We start from the raw sequence: 20,015 nt of genomic DNA, 5'->3' as shown, positions 1-20,015 counted from the left end.
TTCTGCGCGAGATTTTTTTAATTATAAATCTACTTTTGTGTGGTGTGTAGTAGTGTTAGCATTTAATGCAACGAATTATCTCTGACAAATGTATCATTAAGATACCAAACGATTGAAAACGATCATTACCAAACAATTGAAAATATTGAATGCATGAGTTAAAAATTATAACCGTAACTTCTGATTATAGAGAAAAGAATTCTTTTGCTTAAAGAATGTTTTGATTATTGATGAGTGTCTCAAAATCGGTGCTTACTGCAGAATGGATGAGTATCTGAATCTGGATTTTTTTAATCAGTTGGAGCGAAGAGGCAAAAAGAGCGTTATTGAGAAGTGTATGGAGAAAAGTTTGATTGCAATATCGTATAAGTGCCCAATTTGTGGGACAAATATGAAACTAGTAGAGAGACGGTTTTGAGACGTATAGACGATTTTGAGTTGTGCGCAACGCCGAGTTTGTGCAACTCTGAGATGTTTTTTTAAGTGAAAATTGATCGATGTGCACATGGGCAAAGCCAGCAAAGCCAATGTGGTGCGCAATGCCGAGGTTGTGCGCGATGCCGAGTTTGTGGAATTCTGGGATTTTTTTAAGTGAAAATAGATCGATGTGCACATGGGCAAAGCCAATGTGGTGCGCAATGCCGAGGTTGTGCGCGATGCCGAGTTCGTGCAATTCTGGGATGTTTTTAAGTGAAAATTGTTCGATATGCACACGGGCAAAGTCAATGCTGTGCGCGATGCCGAGTTTGTGCTATTCTGGGATGTTTTTCTTAAGTGAAAATAGATCAATGTGCACATGGGCAAAGCCAGTGTGGTGCGCAATGCCGAGTTTGTGCAATTCTGGGATTTTTTAAGTGAAAATAGTTCGATGTGTACATGGGCAAAGCCAATGTGGTGCGCAATGCCGAGGTTGGGCGCGATGCCGAGTTTGTGCAATTCTGGGATGTTTTTTGAAGTGAAAATAGATCGATGTGCACATGGGAAGCCAATGTGGTGCGCAATGCCGTGGTTGTGCGCGATGCCGAGTTTGTGCAACTCTGGGATGTTATTTAAGTGAAAATAGATCGATGTGCACATGGTCTAAGTCAATGTGGTGCGCAATGCCAAGCTTGAGCAATTCTCTGATTTTTCTTTAAGTGAAAATAGATGGATGAGCACATGGACACCGAATTTGTGGAATTCTTTGATGTTTTTCGAGCGAATACTGATCGTTGTGTAGAAGAGAAAACGAGGTTGTGTGTGATGCCGAGCAGTAATGTAACTTTATTTATGTGCAATGTTTAACATATCGTTAGTGTTCTTAGAGTTTTTACCGTTTTATCAAAGTAAAGATGTTTGTATAAGAATTACGCGTGAAAAAAATTCGCGAAATATAGTAAAAAGTACTTTAATGAGATGTATTAAATCCTACTTGAAAAAAACTGTGACTTTCATAATCTCATTACTATACAACGTATCACATTTAATAATTAAAAACAGTTATATGATACAAACGCCATAGGTTTCCGTGTTAAAGTAAACCAGATCGGCCCTACTCTTCCTTGCGGACATGTCGGTGACGCGCGCCCCGCCCACTGGTTTAGTCTATCTCTTATAAGGTCCATGGAGACTACCATGGATTCAAATAGGATTTAATATATATCATTAAAGCACTTTTTACTGCATTTCGCGCATTTTTTTTCACGCGTAATTCTTATACAAACATCTTTACTTTGGTAAAACGGTAAAAACTCTAAGCATAAAACTTATGAACCTAATTTTGCGTAAAAATAAAGTAAAATTAAATAAGACTGATAGTACGTGATGCTTTGAGATAAGTAAGGTAAAATTAAACAAGATCTGATAATTTTTTTAAAAATTTGATGAGCATTTTCTGGCAGTGATTTTCAAAACTATAATAATATTACAAAAGAATCATTTACTTGATTATATCATCATTAAACTATTAACATTTAAGTGGGTTATTTATTTTAGTAATTTATAAAATTCGTAGCATAAAATTTTCTGAGTGCAATGAAGGGGAAAAAAAAAGATAAAATAAAATCTAGGAGCACTCATATTTTACATTACGCCCAAAAAGAAACTTTTTTTTAATGTTTTGTGTTTTGTTGAACGGTTCACCCAACATTATTAATCAAGCAGTTAAAAAATTCTCATCTCAACACACTAAAAGGCACACTCTTGTTTTAGGAGATTATAAAAATTCTGTTGTCATTCCCTTCTTTTCATCAATTAGCTATAAAGTTGCACATATTTTGCAGAAATTTAACTTTCGGGTTTTTATTCTCCCATCAATAAAATTCCGAGTTCCATACTTAAGTACCCCATTCCGGATATGAATTCCTGGGGTATTTATAGGATTCCTTGCCAGTGTGGTTTAATTTACATTGGCCAAACTAAGAGAGCCTTAAAATTTTGCGTCAAGGAACATGAGGCATATCTTAGAAAAAAGAAAACACAAAAGTCTTCTGTTGCGCAACATTGTTGGTCCGAAAATCACACTTTCAATTTTTCGGCTGCCAAAATTATTCAAAAAACATCTTCCATTGGAGAACTGGATTTTCTAGATTCCTTTCACATTCATAAAAATCTTTCTGTTCTAGTTAACGATCTGAATTCCAATCCAAATTTGCCTTCGGCCTTTAAAGAAATTATGTTTTATTTCTGGTTTCACCAACAGGTGGCGCCACTTGCTTATTCTTGTCTAGGCTTTCTTATCTTATCTAATCATTTTTTCCTATCTTGTTCATTTGCGGTTTTGTAGCTGAGGATGATGGTTCGGTAAAACCATCGAATCTAGTCCTGTGGAAATTTTGTAAATATAACGCTGACTTTTGTTGTTTGTCTTCTGAATGTGTAATTGACTATATGTTAGCTGTAACCGCAGTTCTACTCTCTTGCTTTCCAGAAATCTCGAGAAAACAACAATGACCAGAACTTTCTCACAACCAATTAAAAATAGAATAATTAAAAAACATCCGCCCCCTTGAGAGACATCTCAGCTCAGTTTCTGGTATTATTGTTGATCGGTGTAGCTTTCTCTGCGCGTTTAATTTAACGTTTTAGTAGTTAAAATATAGCTATTGATTATATAGCGTGATATTGTGATATTGTATAAATGTCTTTCGGGAAAAATCCAGCGTTTTGTTATATTTTTTGTAACAGGAATAAATTTTAATAACTTTCTATAGGACTTGAGCATTCAATATATTAAGAACACGTACGCACGCAACACTATTTCTGTGAGGAACAAGTTTCAGGCATGTTCTATAAAATAAAATAAAGCGCTCATCAGATGCGTAGCCAGGAGGGTTTCCTTGGTTTTACAATCCGCGCTTGAGCAGTACTGATGCTTCAAAAATAAAAAAAAAATTGCAACATTATTTTCAGAAGATAAGCCTTTAATTTTTTAAATATTGGTTTTTAGCTTCCTAACAATTTCATTTGATTAACCAAGACTACACCGAAAGACCACGATTTCAGGCAAATTCGTCGCGGAAAATAGTTGAAAGTGTATATGACAGTTTCAAGTTGTACCTTTGCAGCTTTGAATAGTCCTCAACACTGCTAATTCGACACAGGTTGGAATCTTCGGCTGATTACATAAATGCTTTTATGATTTCTTTTATGTGTAATATAAATACAATCTAGTTTGCTAAGAATGTCTTCCATAAACGCATTCCTTTCCAGGTGCAAATACCCTTCGTATGTCAGGTTCAATTTGTAACGGTTTTAAGAACAGGAGTGAAATTTTTGCTGCAGTTTAAGGTCTACAATTGTCTCAAAACAGAGTGATGCGACGGATATAAAGGATGAGTGGAAATGCAAAAGAGCAGCTATATAACGATATTAATGTTTTCCCTTCATTGTGATGAATCGACAGATGTAAGCGATACGGCACAATTACTTGTTTTCGTTCGTATGGTTTTTAAGGATTTTACATCTAAAGAATTGTTGGGTATGATTTCTTTAAAGGAAAGGACTAGAGGTGTAGACATATTCAAAGCCTTTAAAAACTTGCTCAATGATCTGAAAATACCACTTTTTAAATTAGTCTCAATAACAACGGATGGCGCATCTTCAATGATAAGTAGCATAAATGGATTTATAGCCCTATTTCAATAAGAAGATGAATTCTCTGACTTTTTAAGCTATCACTGCTTAATTCACCTGAATTATTACTACATACCGATGCCAGATGGCTAATCAAAGGAAAAGTTTTGCAGCGATTTTGTGATTTATTGCTTGAAATTATATATTTTCTTCACGAACAAATGGAAGCTGTGAAAATTTAAATGATGAAACTTGGCTTGGTGACTTCGCATTTCCTGCTGATTTTACTTCAATATTAAGTCATTTAAATTTAGAATTTCAAGGTCAAAATGAAACCGTAATTGATATGATCAGTGCATAGACGCATATAAAACAAAAATTTATTTTGCTAATAGAAGATCTGCAAGAAAATAATGTGAATCATTTTCCTAATATGGCGGATAACCTACAAAAACATAAAAGTATTAATTATAAGATCGACAAATATGCCGCTGAAATCCAAAATCTAATTGTAGATTTTGAGATAACATTCCAGGAATTTGAAAAAAATTGCAGAAATTGTTGAATTCATATCATTTTATTTTAAAAATGATTTAAGTGTGAAACACAGTAGCCAAAAAATTTCAAACATATCTCATATGGATCAAAAGGAAATTATAATTTTACAAACTGAATCTTACAAGCCCGAAAATTTGAAGAAGATTTTTGGAAATATGTTAACCCAGTATCACCAAAGGTAGCGAATATATCTATTCATGTTTCGGATCTACATACCTAAGCTTATTATCTTTGTCAGGATATACACCTAATTCTGATTCCTTGGTTAGGGACATGTAAACTCAGTCTTCCCATTGATGTTAAGGCAACAAAGTAAATTCTAAATCTCTCTTTATCTCTAGCTACATTCAATTAATAAATATTGTTAATAATTAGCAATGATCCCTTTTTTCCTTTGACATGAGTGTTTGAGATCTGTAAATAATTACTGTTGTTGGTTGTTGTCTTTTAGTAGGTTTATAATCTATATTTCAGTACGAGGTATGCTCAGCGAGCTATTGATAGATTAGCAAAACATAAGCCATGTTATTCTTTCATGATAAATTCTCCTGGCCCAAAAAATGCGAAAGTGAAATATCGATATCAAGTTATCAGCCATACTGTGCATTTTTATAACAACGTTTTCATATTAACGAAAAAATAGTGCAACAACTAATGCATGGAGATAGATTAAAAAATTAAATTGCATTTTAAGTTAGTAAAAATGTAGCTTGAAGAAGTGTAGGAAAATTGAATTTTTCAGGTACCACATGTGCGGAATGCTGCTGTTAAAAGCTGGGTCTAGAAATTTATTTTCTTTCATGATCCTTTACCTTGAAAACTTAATAAGTGGTTCAAAAGATAAAAAAATGGTTTTGAACATATATTTTACTTATCTACCCATACCTCGCTGGAATCCACTTTATACTGACACTAAACACAGTGCATAAACATTGTACGTATTCTACACCCTTATCCCCCTTCGACTACATCTATGTCAACAAGTCGATTGCGACACACTTTAAGATAAAAAGTATATATTATATACAAAATGTTGGCCATCCCTGACCTATGACACCGTTAAATGAAGCAGATATGCCCTCTTATTCATGGCCTTATAAAAATAGCATTGGCTTAATCTGTTAAAACGTTACACACTTTTTTGCGTTTACCTTTCTTAGCTTTTAAACAATACTTTTATCCTATTTTGGGCTGTCAGATGACGTACTTTGCTGACGTGGAAAATTTCAAGATGCACCATGATTTGACTCATCTTTTTAAATCAAGAAAGCATATTAGCATTCTACTTGGAATGCTGTTGCTCTGCAATTGTGAAGAATAATCCAGTTGAGTTGAAGTACAAGTTCAAATCGAAGTACAAGTTTTAAGTTCAGAATACATTGCCTGTGAACTTTTGATCATCAGTATACAAATAAACAAATGTTTACTTAATTATACTTAGTTGCAGAAAGTTTCTTGGAGAGAGCACTTTACTTACAGGGTATACATTCTACGTTATGGCTACAAATAATGAGTTTGTCTATTCTTCCAACTTATGTCTTCAACACAAATACATTTTTTGAAAACAAATCGAAGCACCAAGAAGGATCTTTGCGATCGTGACGTAATTTCGTATGCAAAAACAACATGATCGAACATGCAAATGATAAAAGTTTAAATGGCAAATGAACAGGAATTGCGATCATAGCCCGCATTTCTAATGCGCAATTTGCAAAGTATAGATCCAGTAACAGATCCGGAAAATTTATCTTTTTTGTTGCTTCCATTTTAATTCCGTAAAGAAGCAACTAAAGATGCCATTTCGACGATATCGAAGACCTTGCAGACAACTAAATGACTTCGAACATGGTAGCATTGTAAGGTTGCGTGAAGCTGAGTGGTCATACCGAACAGTAGGCCGCCACCTGCAGCGTACAGACACTGCTGTGGAACGATGTTGACAGCAATGGTTGCTGCAAGGAAATTGCCGATGAAATGAAGGCTCTGGAAGGCATAGTAGCGCAAATGTGAGGCAAGATAGGATGATTGATCGCCAGGCCCGAACTGCCCCAACGGTATCATTGTCGACTATTCAACGCACTACAGCCACCGTTATACCTCCCGTGGTATCATCCACTATCTCACGGCGCTTGTCTGAGGCGGGGATTACGCTCACAGAGGCTTTTGAGACGTTTGTCTTTGACCCCACAGCATCGGCGTAGTCGCCTGGAGTCTCCGGGCGGTTGATACTCTTGCTCGGACAGCAAAGTCTTCAGAGCTTTTACCAATCGAGCATGTCTGGGATATAGTAGACAGTCAGATTCATGCACCACAAAATATCGCAGATCTGGAGCGACAGCTGATAAATGCCTGGCATAATGTGTCGCAGGATGATATAAGGAACCTCTATCACTCCTTGCCTCGACGAATTTAAGCATGCATGCCGCCAGAACGATTCGACCAACTACTAATTTCAACACTCAATGGGTGATTGTGAGCTTTGAACAAGTACTATGACCTTGATCTTTTAATCATTTCCTTATCTGTGTATGAGCTATACGCATAGTCAGTTTCATCAAACACAACCACTTCCTTCATGGTACTTTGATTTTTTTTTTTTCGAAAGAATGTATATACCCACTGTCAAGACTATTTATGTAGCATAATAAGAGTGTTATTTGATTATGACAAAGCACGCGTGAGCTGTCTGCCTAAGAGGGAATGCCTTCTTGGAAGGAATTTTAAGGGAAACAGTTAATATATTCCTTAAACGGAGGTTATATCATGAAAATGTCCATGCAGCCAGCCCTCTGTCTCGAATCGACTTCACGTCGAAGTATAACTGTTCAGCGACATTATTGCTCGGCCGCTCATAGGTACATCTAGCTTGATAACACATCGGCACTGTTTTTCCACCATCTCAAAATAAATTAAGAAGATTTATGCTTTTGCAAATAGTTGAATTTCAACAGAAATACACGTTCATATGAAACTGTTAAAGCTCTTTTAAAGCACCGGTTTCATACCTTTATGCAAATGTAATTTTACCGCATATAGCAGTACTTCCCTGTAAGCTGAATTACTTTCACACTGAGTCTTCCGATGAGAATTTTTCCTAATTAAATACCAAAGGATCGAGGATTATAAATTTCAGAGCACCTACTATCTTAAAGATAGTTTCACTCAAAATCAAATATTCGAAAAGTGAGCAGAAAGGACAAAATAGGCAATAGCAAAAAATGGGAACATTGAATGTGAACATAGCACTTTATTGTTGGTCTGCTGCGCTTTACCAGCTAAGATAGTACTTACCGGTAGTACTTGCTAAAAACCGAAGATTATCCAACTGTGGGCTTTGTGGTAAGAAGTCCTTTACTGAGTTCTCCAGCCGAGTGAACGCGAATGCGATTAAGGGGGAATGCTTGAGAACCTATTTTAATAATTTTGTGGAAACATTTATTTGGAAGAACGTTTATAAAAGTATAAAGAAACATTACAATGAGAGAGAAAATATAAATTATTATCAGGTTTTAGTCAAAATATCTGTATATGAAACGTCGAAATGGTAGTATGAGAAGCATTTTATTCATTTGCGCAAGCATTTTGTTTGCTTGCATACCAAAGAGTTCTGACGAAAATTCTGCATAGATTTATTACCTAATTATTGGCACTTGCCTGATAAGATCTTATTTGCTTAATCAGAAAATAATCAAACATCTGAATCAATCACCAATCAGTCATGAACACGCACATTCTAAGTCAGATCTCTGAATTACTCTCCTGAAAGCGTTTACGGTGCAAAGAAATCTGTAGAAACATTTTAAACACAGAACAAAGCAACAAAAGTATGAGAAGTATGTGTTACAATAAAGCCACCACTCTGCCAGTAAAAGACAAAGTAGTTTGATTAAATAAATACCTTAAAGCAAGACTAAACTTGTATCCGTTTGTAATTTTAAATTACATAAAGCGCAGGAGTATATGAAAAAACTAGTGAGTAACACATTGGTTACAATTTTTATTATAACATTCTGAAACTGTAAATATAATTTCAAGCATCGGTGGCATCATCGAATGGAGACCTGCTTCAGTGTCAGACGCATTTCATTAAAAGGTATGAAATATTTTTAAACGTTTAAGAACACAATTTCTGAAGTACTTGACAGCTCACCCTGTATAAGCTTCATTCGTTTGTTTAAAAGTCTGTAAAAGGTTATCACAGATTTTCTTAAAAGATTATCAGAAATAAAAACTGGTATTGGTGAATGATAACAACAATAACATACATTGTTATGGAAAGAGAGACGAAGTACTTGTGAGACTTTCTGAACGACTGAGTCTTAGTTTTAATATTTTAATATTAATCTCTACAAGTCTGACCTAACTGACACGACTGAAATACTCGTAGTTACGGAAAACTGACTCACACTGTTCAATAATTGATCTGCATTTTCTTACAAGGTTTTTTTTTTTCTTAAATTTTATTTTTTTAAACAACATGTCTGTAATCAATGTGCGCACCGCATTCATGCTGGAAAAACATTAAAACTTGAATCATCGTTATACAAGCTCAAAAAACAATATGTAATTGTGAAAATAAAATATTCTAACGACTATAATGATAAGTCATGAATATAATCAAATATGTAGCTGCAAACCTTTAAACAAGATTTATATTTCTGATTGTGCCGCTCAGAGTTAAAGTGGTTAGGGAAGACTGAGTGCGATACCGAAGGGTCCGGGTTCGAATCCCGGACAAGGCATGGATTTAAAATTGTCTGTGCCTTCATAGGAGAAAATGGTGGGCCACCTATTAGGTGCCTCCATGATAAAGAGAATACCGATCTGGCCTTAAGACAGGACGATGCGTACATAGGCAAGTGCCAACCATTAGAAAAAAGAAATTCTGATTGTAATCTTATTCAAAGATTCATAATATTAAGACGCAAATTTTTAGACACCTCTCTTATGTTCGTTTTTAATGGTAATCAAACTAATGTGACAGTGGACTCAAAAGTCATTTTTAAATGAACTCCATAACTTATACGTCTCTGGATGTTTGCATAAATCTATACTGGGCCAGGTATTATTTTCTCGAAGGACTAGAGTCTAAATGGAACGATTACTTCGCTTTCTTACGAGTGAAGTCTAGAAGGGGTTCCGACGAAGACATCGCGGACGAAAACGTAGCGGAGAAAACAATGTAAGGCGGAAACTTCGTTGTAGAAAACATGTAGGAGAAAAGAAGGCAGGAAAACATATCGTAGGTCTAAAACATCGTCGAAGAAAACAATCGTTGTACAAACCATCGTCGAAGAAAACAATCGTGGTACAAACCATCGTCGAAGAAAAGAAAGCGGTTCCAAAACTTCGCAGTTTAAAAATACCGTCGTCGAAAATATATTCCTATAAAATAAAGCAACTTCAAATCATTGCATGACGATAATTTTGGCCGATGATATATCTTTTTTACTTTTAAAATGTGCTGGTGCGTATTAGAGTAATGAATTCTAAGTGTTAATAAAATTTTCTAAGTTTTACGATGAAATAAAAATAGAATTGCCAAACATTAAATACATTATTCCCGATTCCAAAAATTCGAGGGGAGCCATTTCGACTATTCAGATCTTCTTACCTCTTTAATCAGCCGAAATACTAATTCAAAACTCTGAAAGCTCTAATTTTTGACTCATTTTTCCGGAGTGGTACCAGTCTCGGGCGTTGGAGATAGAAATGCTTTATTTGGAAAAGTGTTGCTACTGCCCATTTGCAAATCGTAGACTTTGTTAATAAAAAATTTACAAGTTTTACCTAATCTATACATATAAAGAAGAATGTATGTTTCTGTGTTTGTTTGTTTGTTCGCGTTATTGATTTCTGATCAATTATGATGAATGTTTTGCGACATCGAATTCACTAAAATTGAATGTAGGTGAAATATTGGATGGGACTTGAGCTTTTACGACCATTTGATTAGAAAGACGAAAATCATTAAAAGCAATTCTTATAGAAACAACAATATTTAATAAGTGTAACTGTGGTTTTTCAGTCATGTGACAGCTTTCGATAAGATGAAAACATCATTCTTATAGTACTTTACCATAGAATAAAGCTTGAAGTGTCAAACTTGTATTTTATCTGCACAGCAAAGCTGAATGTTGTGAATGCTTGTTCCCCTCGTACACCATTCATAAAACGCATTCGATTTTTCTTGGTTAGAAATAGTATCTTCTTTCCTTTTTTGTAGTTTTTTGAACGTTCTTTGGATGGGATTGGAGATGGACAGCAGCGGCATTGTGAGTGCATGCCCACCACCAACACCATTCGTAAAACGCCTTCGATTTTCTTAAAAGTAGTATCTTCTTCTTTTCTTTTTGGTAGATTTTTTAAACTTCTTTGGACGGCGGGGGTCGGAGACGACCAGCAGTAACCCATAACACGCCAGGTCATTCATTGGGTTCGTCGTCTTGAGTTCGCTTGTGCATTTTCGTTTTTCTTTTTTTTTTTCCTTTTTGGAAATATTTAGTATAAAAAGGGAGTTCAAAGTGAGAATTAAGAGTAGTAGATGCAAGAGGAGTGCAACAAAATGGAGTATTTTTATTATAAATTTCGTTTTATTGTTGGCAATAACAATAGTCGTCGTAGGAATATTTTTCGGAGAATTAATGAGGAATTGTGAATGGGGTGAAGGGAAAGTGGATTTAAGAAATTCTACTTGTAAGGAATCGGTTTATATTGGTCGAAAATTGTATTTGCATGTATGTGTAAAAGAGAATAAAACAGTTTATGATATACGTTATTTTTGGAAAGATATCGATATGTTGAAAGCCGATATAATTGGCGTACAAATGATGAGGGGGGAATTTATGAAACTATGCAGGTTTTGCAGACAGAATGTATAGACATTTGAGTCCTCTGATATTGGAAACGGTTGGATGAATGTAAATATATTTTTGTTAAAGGAAAAAAAAAGGAATTTATCAGCGATGTTGAAATTCAAACATCCAAGTTCCTGTTTGGGTATTGGCCCGAGTCAATCAGGTAAACCTTCGTTGGTACGCGAAATGATACGAAATCGAATATATGAAGCCCTATCAGAAAAGTAAAATGGTGTTATTCGTATTCCTCACCTTGGTTTTGGGAAGAACCAGACATTGAATTCATTCAAGGTCTTCCGGATAGATACGAAAAAGGGGATTTGATAGTGGTCGATGACCTGATGCATCGACTAAATGAGAAAATTGCCGATCTTTTTACTGCCGCCTCATACCATTGTGAAATCAGCGTTATAGTGATATTACAAAACTTATTCCATCGTTTAAAGGTTATGCGCGACATTAGTCTTAATGCGCATTATATCATGTTGTTTAAAAATGCAAGAGATGTCTCCCAAGTTAGTTGCTTAGGACGACAGTTATATCCTCAGAACTGGCATTTTTTGACTGATGCTTATATAAAAGCAACTACGAAACCCTTTGGTTATTTAGTTATTGACTTACACCCTCAAACATCGGAGGAGTATCGGATGCGCGAAAATCTGTTTCCAGATAAAGACGGAATACTGTGGTTATTTCGTCCGAAATGACGACGAAGAATTTGAAAAAGCAGTATCATTTCTTGCGAATATTAGCTCATTCCCACCCATCGCAGAAACGTGCTTTGTTACAGACTGCAAATAAGGATCAAATTTTATCTCTCTGCGAAGTTTGTTTAAATATTTTGAATGGAAATATCCCCGTTAATGTACGTAAGCTGAAAAAATATAAGAATCTCTTAAGGTTGCTATCTAAAAAACACGAAAGCATACAAAAGAAAAAAAAATTTAGTCAACCAATCGGGAGGCTTTTTACCATTGATTGCTCCGGCAATAATATCCTCTTTGGGTGGTATTTTAGGACCAGTTATCAGCAAACGACTGTAAAAAAAATTCTTAATCCCAATTTTGGGCTACAATGGCCAAAAGAGTGGCTCTCATACCCGAAGAATTGGTATCGTCTTATCATCTTCAGAAGCCAGAATTGAGATTGGAAGATGACATAGACACGTTATTAGAAAGAGCAAAATTCCCCGACAACATGAAAGCAAAGTTGTTGGGGCAACTAATCACGCGGTATCAGAGAACAGTGCAGCACCACCAGAACCTATACGTGTGAGCCTTGCCAATGAAGCGAAAGAAACTAAAGAAGAGAAGGGATTACAGCAAGTGGAAGATCCTGTTATTAGGGATATTATTCTATCAACACCCCAGAAATTTTCTAGATTGATGCCTCTGGTCGCCGAAAAATTAAAATCGAGAATTTATTCATGGAACGATCGCGGAGAAATGATTCTTGACGGTAAAACGATTCAGGGATCCAGTATGGTGGATTTCTTTAATTACCTAATGAGAAATATAAAAAATACTCGAGAGCCAAGGCATTTCGATGTATTTCTAAAGGCTATCGAAGAAATTAATATACCGCGCTCATGGATAGGGAATCAGAATGTGTTGTCTCGCATGAGAGATACCTCATCGCACTACCCCCTCACGGAAAATAAATCCTCGAGCGACGAGGAAAATGTCTTTCGATGGCCCCCATCAAATGTGAAAGACTTCGATCATCAAACAAAAGGAAAACAGCAGAGATATAAAGTACAGCAGGAAAGAAGAAGGAGATCCCAAAGTCAAACACCTTATAAAGAGGAATGGGAGGAGCTTTAAACGATGCCGACGCAATTTTAGAAAATATTTATTACGATGTAGAAATCCCCGCTTCGTATGGCGGAGTGGTAAGATTGGCTCGTGCCGCACAACTTCCGTTGAAAACGACGCGTCGATGGTTAATGAAACAAGATGCTTATACGTTACGTAAACCAGTTCGCTTTAATTTCAAACGACGGAAGGTGGTGTCTTTCGGCATTGGAGAATTAATGCAATGCGATTTGATTGATTTGTCTAAGCTCTCTAAATTTAACGATGGTGTAAAATATTTATTAACAGCAATTGATGTGTTTTCTAAACGCGGGTATGCCACTCCTTTAAAATCGAAGAGTGCAGATTCTTTACTCGAAGGATTTAAGAAGCTATTTAAGGAGACAAATTTTGTGGTGAATTTACAAACAGACGAGGGAAAAGAATTTTTTAATAAAAAAGTTCGTGACTATTTTAGAAGACATGGAATACATCATTATGCCTCTAACAGCGAATACAAGGCGAGTGTTGTAGAGCGATTTAATCGGACGCTAAAATCTAAACTCTATCGAATATTTACTTACACCAATTCCTACAGGTATGTGCATGTCTTGAAATCAGTTTTGAAAAGCTATAATTTGAGTATTCATCGTAGTACTGGTTATGCACCTGCCGACGTGAAGCCGGAACTAGAAAGTGAAATTTTTGAAAAACTGTATGGCTATAGCATAAAACCGAGATACGAATTTGAGGTAAATGTCCAGGTGAGGATTTCTAAAACAAGGCGAGCATTTCTCAAAGGTTATTTGCCCAGTTGGACGGATGAGGTTTTTGTCATATATAAGAGATATCCTTCTAGTCCGCCGACATATCTGCTTAAAGATTTAAAAGGAACAGTTCTGAAAGGAAGGTTTTACGAACAAGAGTTACAAAAAGTATTAAAGAGTTCTCACGATTTCTGGAGAGTGGAAAAAATTCTGCAAACGAGAGGTGTCGGTGCTAAGAAAGAATATTTCGTCAAGTGGAAAGGCTTTGATCGACGGCTTAATTCGTGGGTGAAAGCGTCATGGATGAAATGACAGACGAATTCTACGTTACTCTACCCAGCAATGCGAGCATGCAGTATTTCCCTCAAAACAATCAATCATCTTATCGAACAAAACTCGCCTCTCCTCTGTTATTGAACGATTCTTTGGAAGTAGGTCTAACTGAAATTTTTATTCCACGAAATTGGTACAATGTGGGAGAGTATAATAATGACTATGTAATAACTAGGAATGTAAAGAAAAGCATTCCTATTAAATTTTCACGCCATACTTTATCACTTAATTATGGCGTTTTAGTTTCGGTAAACGCAGATGTTTCTCTAGAGGAATTTTTATCAAAACTGAATGATAAAATTAGTACCATTCTCGGTAGAGAGGAAGCTGTGAAATTCGTTCTAGAACATGAAGGGAGGAGTATTCGCTGGGTTCTTGCAAATGGTTTCGAAGTACACATTTCTAAAAGAAAAGCTCCTAAAATATTACAGATGTTTTACTTACCAGATGAAGATACTATTATTAAAAAATCTCAAGTGATGAGATTCAGATCAATAGCTGAAAATAAAAATCAGTTATTTTCAATCATAAATAGGAGCCCTTCTAGCACGAAACTGCATTTGATTCCGTTAACCTTAATAAAAGCAGATGTATCTAGGGGTCTCTTTGGCGACGTAGCAAAAAATATCCAAGATCTTAAATTGGAAAATTTTGTCACTTTCACCTACGATCAGACGAAGTCCCAACTAGAAATAAAGGTGTCAGAAAACACGGAGCTGCATATTACTCAAGAAAGAGCATCCTCCCTTTTAAGGATACTCGGCGTCCGCAAAAACCTTATAATTTCGCAAACGCGAAAGTTTCCTGTGCTTTTGCCCCTAACTGTGGAGGAGGGGGAAGCTGTGGAACTTATAATTAAAGGATATCCCGAAGTAACTATGACTGAAAAAGAAACTTTACATTTGCATGTCAGCGCAGGCGTATATAAATCACCGGAAACTTTATTTCGCGAATTTTAATACGTACATTTAAGACAATTAGCGAATTCAAAAGTGTTTTTAGAAGTTCCTCCAGAATCGGAGCTGGCATTTGGGAAAGGGCTGGCAGACATGCTAGGATTCGTCAACACCCATTTCAAGAGAGGAAAATATATAAGCGACTATCCTTTAGAACTGGACGATGGCATTACAGAAATTTTTGTGTACAGCGATTTAATCGAATCACATCACGTTGGAGATGTGCATGTTCCGCTGCTAAGGGTTATTCCCTGCGTGAATGAAAAAAATGATCAAATTGTGAAGCATTATGAAAAAATTATATATTTTCCTTTGCGAAAGCACTATGTGGAAACGATAGAAATAGAACTGAGAACGAGTAGCGGGAAAAAAATTACCTTTACGGGAGGAAAAACATTTGTTGTCCTGTCTTTTCGCGGTAAGAAAACTATATAAATTGAAGATTGTTCAAGCTTTCCTTTCACTTTCTTAAAACATCCTTAGAAAAATGCACTTAAATCAGAAAGAGTGCGAATCCTATTATTGTGCTCAAAATGGTGGCGGCGGTGGTGTTTACTTTCAAGGTATACCTCACCAACGAGGTTATGGGTTTTTTGGAGATTTGCGCCGATACATTACGCCGTTGGCACTTAAAGCCGGTCGTTATTTGGGCAAACAGTTGATGCAAACAGGAAAGAACGTCTTGTCAGATGTTGCAGCGGGATCGTCATTTAAGGACTCTGCTCGGAGCAGGTTACGTGAGACCTCTAATAAAATAAAAAGTGATATTTTTGAAAAATTACAGAGGGGAGAAGGTATAAAAAGAAAGCGCAAGAGGAAAAATCGTCAATCAAAGAGCAAGCGTTGTAAGACAAAAGCAGATATTTTTACATAAAGATTAATAATAACGGAAACTCACGGGGTCATATGCCTTAAGAGCGAATTGGATCTCTTTAATGGTGTCGCCGTACAACTGGGCATCGATTCCTCTTCCTTCGTGGAAATCCACCCCGTATCTTCATTGTCTGATAAGACACCCATAGAATGTTGCATTAGCGGTAATGGTGAACACTATTTGGATTTGGCGCATACGATACTACACACACGACTTAAAATAACGAAAAAAAAACGATACCAATCTCACCGACGCCGACGGGGTGGCACCTGTTAATTATATTTTAAACACATTGTTTTCCGACTGTTCAATATTTTTAAATGATAAACAGGTTTCGTCACAAGTGAATTATTCTTATAGAGACCTTTTGGAAAGTTTGTTGTTCTATTCCATATCAGGTCAAGATAATCTACTGAGTGCTGGCTTATTTGCAAAAGATACTGCATCTAAGCATGATGTTGTGGGAGACGAAAACGAAGGTTATACAACGCGTGCAAATCGTTGCAAGCTTAGCCAAAGCCTCGACCTCGTGGGACCAGTGCATTTCGATTTGGCCACTCAACCGAAACTGTTAGTCAACGGGGTTGATGTACACATTAAACTGGAAAGGCATAAAGATGTTTTCACTTTGATGTCGGCAAACGACAATTATAAAATTAGAATTCAGCTAGCAAAACTATACGTGAAAAAAGTCAGCGTGGCTCCCTCCATCCTAATAGCACACGAAAAGGCTTTAGAAAAAGGAGTTAATAAGATGCCCATTCGTAGGATTGACATAAAAAGTTTTGCAATATCGAGCGGTTTGCAATCGACAACTATAGCAAACGCTTTTATTGGTCAGCTACCCACACGTCTCATTCTAGGTTTCGTATCTAATGCCGCCTATAATGGAAGCATCAACAGAAATCCTTTTAAATTTCATCACTATATTCGATGTATAGGCGATATGATGTTTTCGAATAAAATAGCGAACATGCGCATTGCATTCTTTCTCGTTTTTGCCGAAAAAATTATTGAAATTTTCCCATCAAAGAAACATCAAGTGTACGAAGAAGTGTTTAAAAGCATATACAGAAATATTCATTTCGAACAAAGGCGGTAATGGATACTTTAACTCTGTGTCAATATGCCTGTGGCGACAGTCGAATAAAAAAAAACATTTGGAGGTGTATATCCTTCCGATTTCATACCCTTACGAAAGAGACATTACTCCTCATTTATAGTGAATTAGGATCCGCATACTTTACCTGAGAGCCACTGGATTTCGATACATTTTAAGAAAAACAGCACGGCATATTACTTCGACAGTTTTGGTCTTGCTCCATCTAACAAAAATATTTAAAACTTTTTAATGACTAACGCTAACAAAACATTTTATAATAAAATATGCTTTCAAGATGATACCAGTACATCCTTCGGAAAATTTGCTCTTTATTTTTTATTTTGTATGGTAAGAGGGTACTCTTTGAAGGATCTCAGCACGAAAGATAAGAAAAAAATGAAATTTTTATTAGGGAATTAAAAAAAAAATTCAAACGTCGCCGCTGTTGTCATGCTTTTCATGCCAAGAAACAAAATTGTGTGTCTTTGATAAATATGCGTGTTATTCCCGCAAAACGTCACTAACGCTTCAGAAGTCGACGATGGAACGTTACGTCTATTTGCACACTGGAAACTCCGAAAACAGTCCTGTTGAAGAAGTACACGTTGAAAAAATTAATCATTTTTTCTTTAAAAACCAAAGCGACGGCATTCGTAATGCTCTTTACGATGAAAACACTAGCGGGAAAGGAAATCGTCATTACCTGAAAATTTTGAAGAATGCCGACGTGGTCAAGCATATTCATAAAGCTGACCATCAACCACAACAACAATATGGATATTGCTACTTATACATTCAAAATGAACAAATAGCTCTTTTTTCGGCATGCAGTAAATTATATAATAGCATGTTGGATTGTGTTTCTTCGAAAAAAACTGAATATGAAAGTGAATGTATAAGAGATGAAAGCTATGTAATTAAAATTGCTTACTTTGTTATTCTGAATGATGATGCTATTGTGCGAGAATTACATCGCACTTGTGTGTAACACAAACAATTTGATCAATAAAAAGGATTTTTTTTCTTTCAAATGCAATTTTTTTTGTCTCTGAAAAAAATATCATATTTAGATAAATAATACACTTTTACACTTATTTATAAGCTGCCTTTTTCTATTCCACTGTTTTGTTTTCCGGTAAAAGCATCTGCCTTGAAGAAATTAATAAAATGTAAATTCCTCCAAGAAGATACTAAAACCGGACCTTTTGGATAAGGTCCATTTTTTTATTTTTTTTCCAAAGGATTACAGAAGCTTAATACAAAATAATCATTCTTGTATGCATGATACAATGAAAATATCAAATGAAACAAAAAACATATTATTGTTGTAAAATATATAAAGGTACCAAAAATTAAAATGAACATTTAAAAAAAAAATCAAAACGATTTTTCGATGTAAATCCAATATGGGAACTAACCAATTATTTTCATTACACCATATGAGATGTTTTATTGATAATACAATAAGTAATCAAATGAAACAAAAAGTGCATTTCACATTATTACAAACATAAATGGAATCATTAAATATCAACAAAAATTTCTTTCCATCCCCCCTCTTTTTCGTCGAAACATACATGGAGGGGGTGTTTATAAAATAAAAATGATTAATCAGAATATTGCCTTAATGTGTCAGTATTTTTATTCATATTCGACAGTTAAAAGAAAAGTTTTCTACATAACCTCCATAACAATTATTATAACAGTCATCATGGTTAATTCGGGAGACATTCGTGTATCAAGTTTACAAAAGAAATGCAACATAAACTCCTGTCGCAAATGAAATACAGAGAACTTTGCTTACATATCTCACACCAATTATCTTCATTTCGCATATAAGTATCAGAAATTAAAATGAACATTTAAAGAAATTAAAACGATTTTTCGTTGTAAATTTATATAGAAACTAACCCATTATCTTCATTACACCATGTGAGATGTTATATTGATAATACAATAAGTAATCAAATAAAACAAAAAGTACATTTCACATTGTTACAAACATAAATGGAATCATTACATATCAACAAAAATTTCGGGGTGTTTATAAAATAAAAATGATTAATCAGAATATTGCCATAATGTATCAGTATTTTTGTTCATATTCGACAGTTAAAAGAAAAGTTTTCTACATAACCTCCATAGCAATTATTATAACAGTGATCATGGTTAATTCGGGGACATTCGTGTTTCAAGTTTCCAAAAGAAATGCAACATGAATTCTCGTCGCAAATGAAATACAGAGAACTTTGCTTACATATCTCACACCAGTTATCTTCATTTCACATATAAGAAAGGGTATCCCTTTTTTTTTTTACATTTCGTTCTGGTAGTGTCTGTTTGACATCGTAACCACAATTCTAAACATTTGTTGCAGCTTTTCAAATAAATATTAGACTCATTATTTTGAACAATTACATGTTTTACAAATGTGATATGTGCAAGCTTTAGGTGTAAAAGAAATATAACATCATCATCAAAGAAAAACCAGGCAATAAATTGTTTAGAAAACCACTTATTAAATCGAATCCTTTCATAGAGAGTTAAACTTTCATCCCAAAATACACCTCTGTTCTCTAAGGAGAAACTACTTTCAAAATCAATCCAGAATCGACCTTTCTCTATTATATCTCTTAAAATCATACGAGGAATATTCAGTTCTACATTATACAGTTCAGCTATACGTAATATCGAAGATAAAATAGTTTGAATACACATATCT

The sequence above is a fragment of the Stegodyphus dumicola genome, chromosome 9, assembly GCF_044657685.1.
Source record: "Stegodyphus dumicola isolate Sdum_Otavi_A_Nest chromosome 9, ASM4465768v1".
NCBI classification, from domain to species: Eukaryota; Metazoa; Arthropoda; class Arachnida; order Araneae; family Eresidae; genus Stegodyphus; species Stegodyphus dumicola.
The sequence above is the reverse complement of the archived record's forward strand: the minus strand, read 5'-3'. Positions refer to the sequence as shown.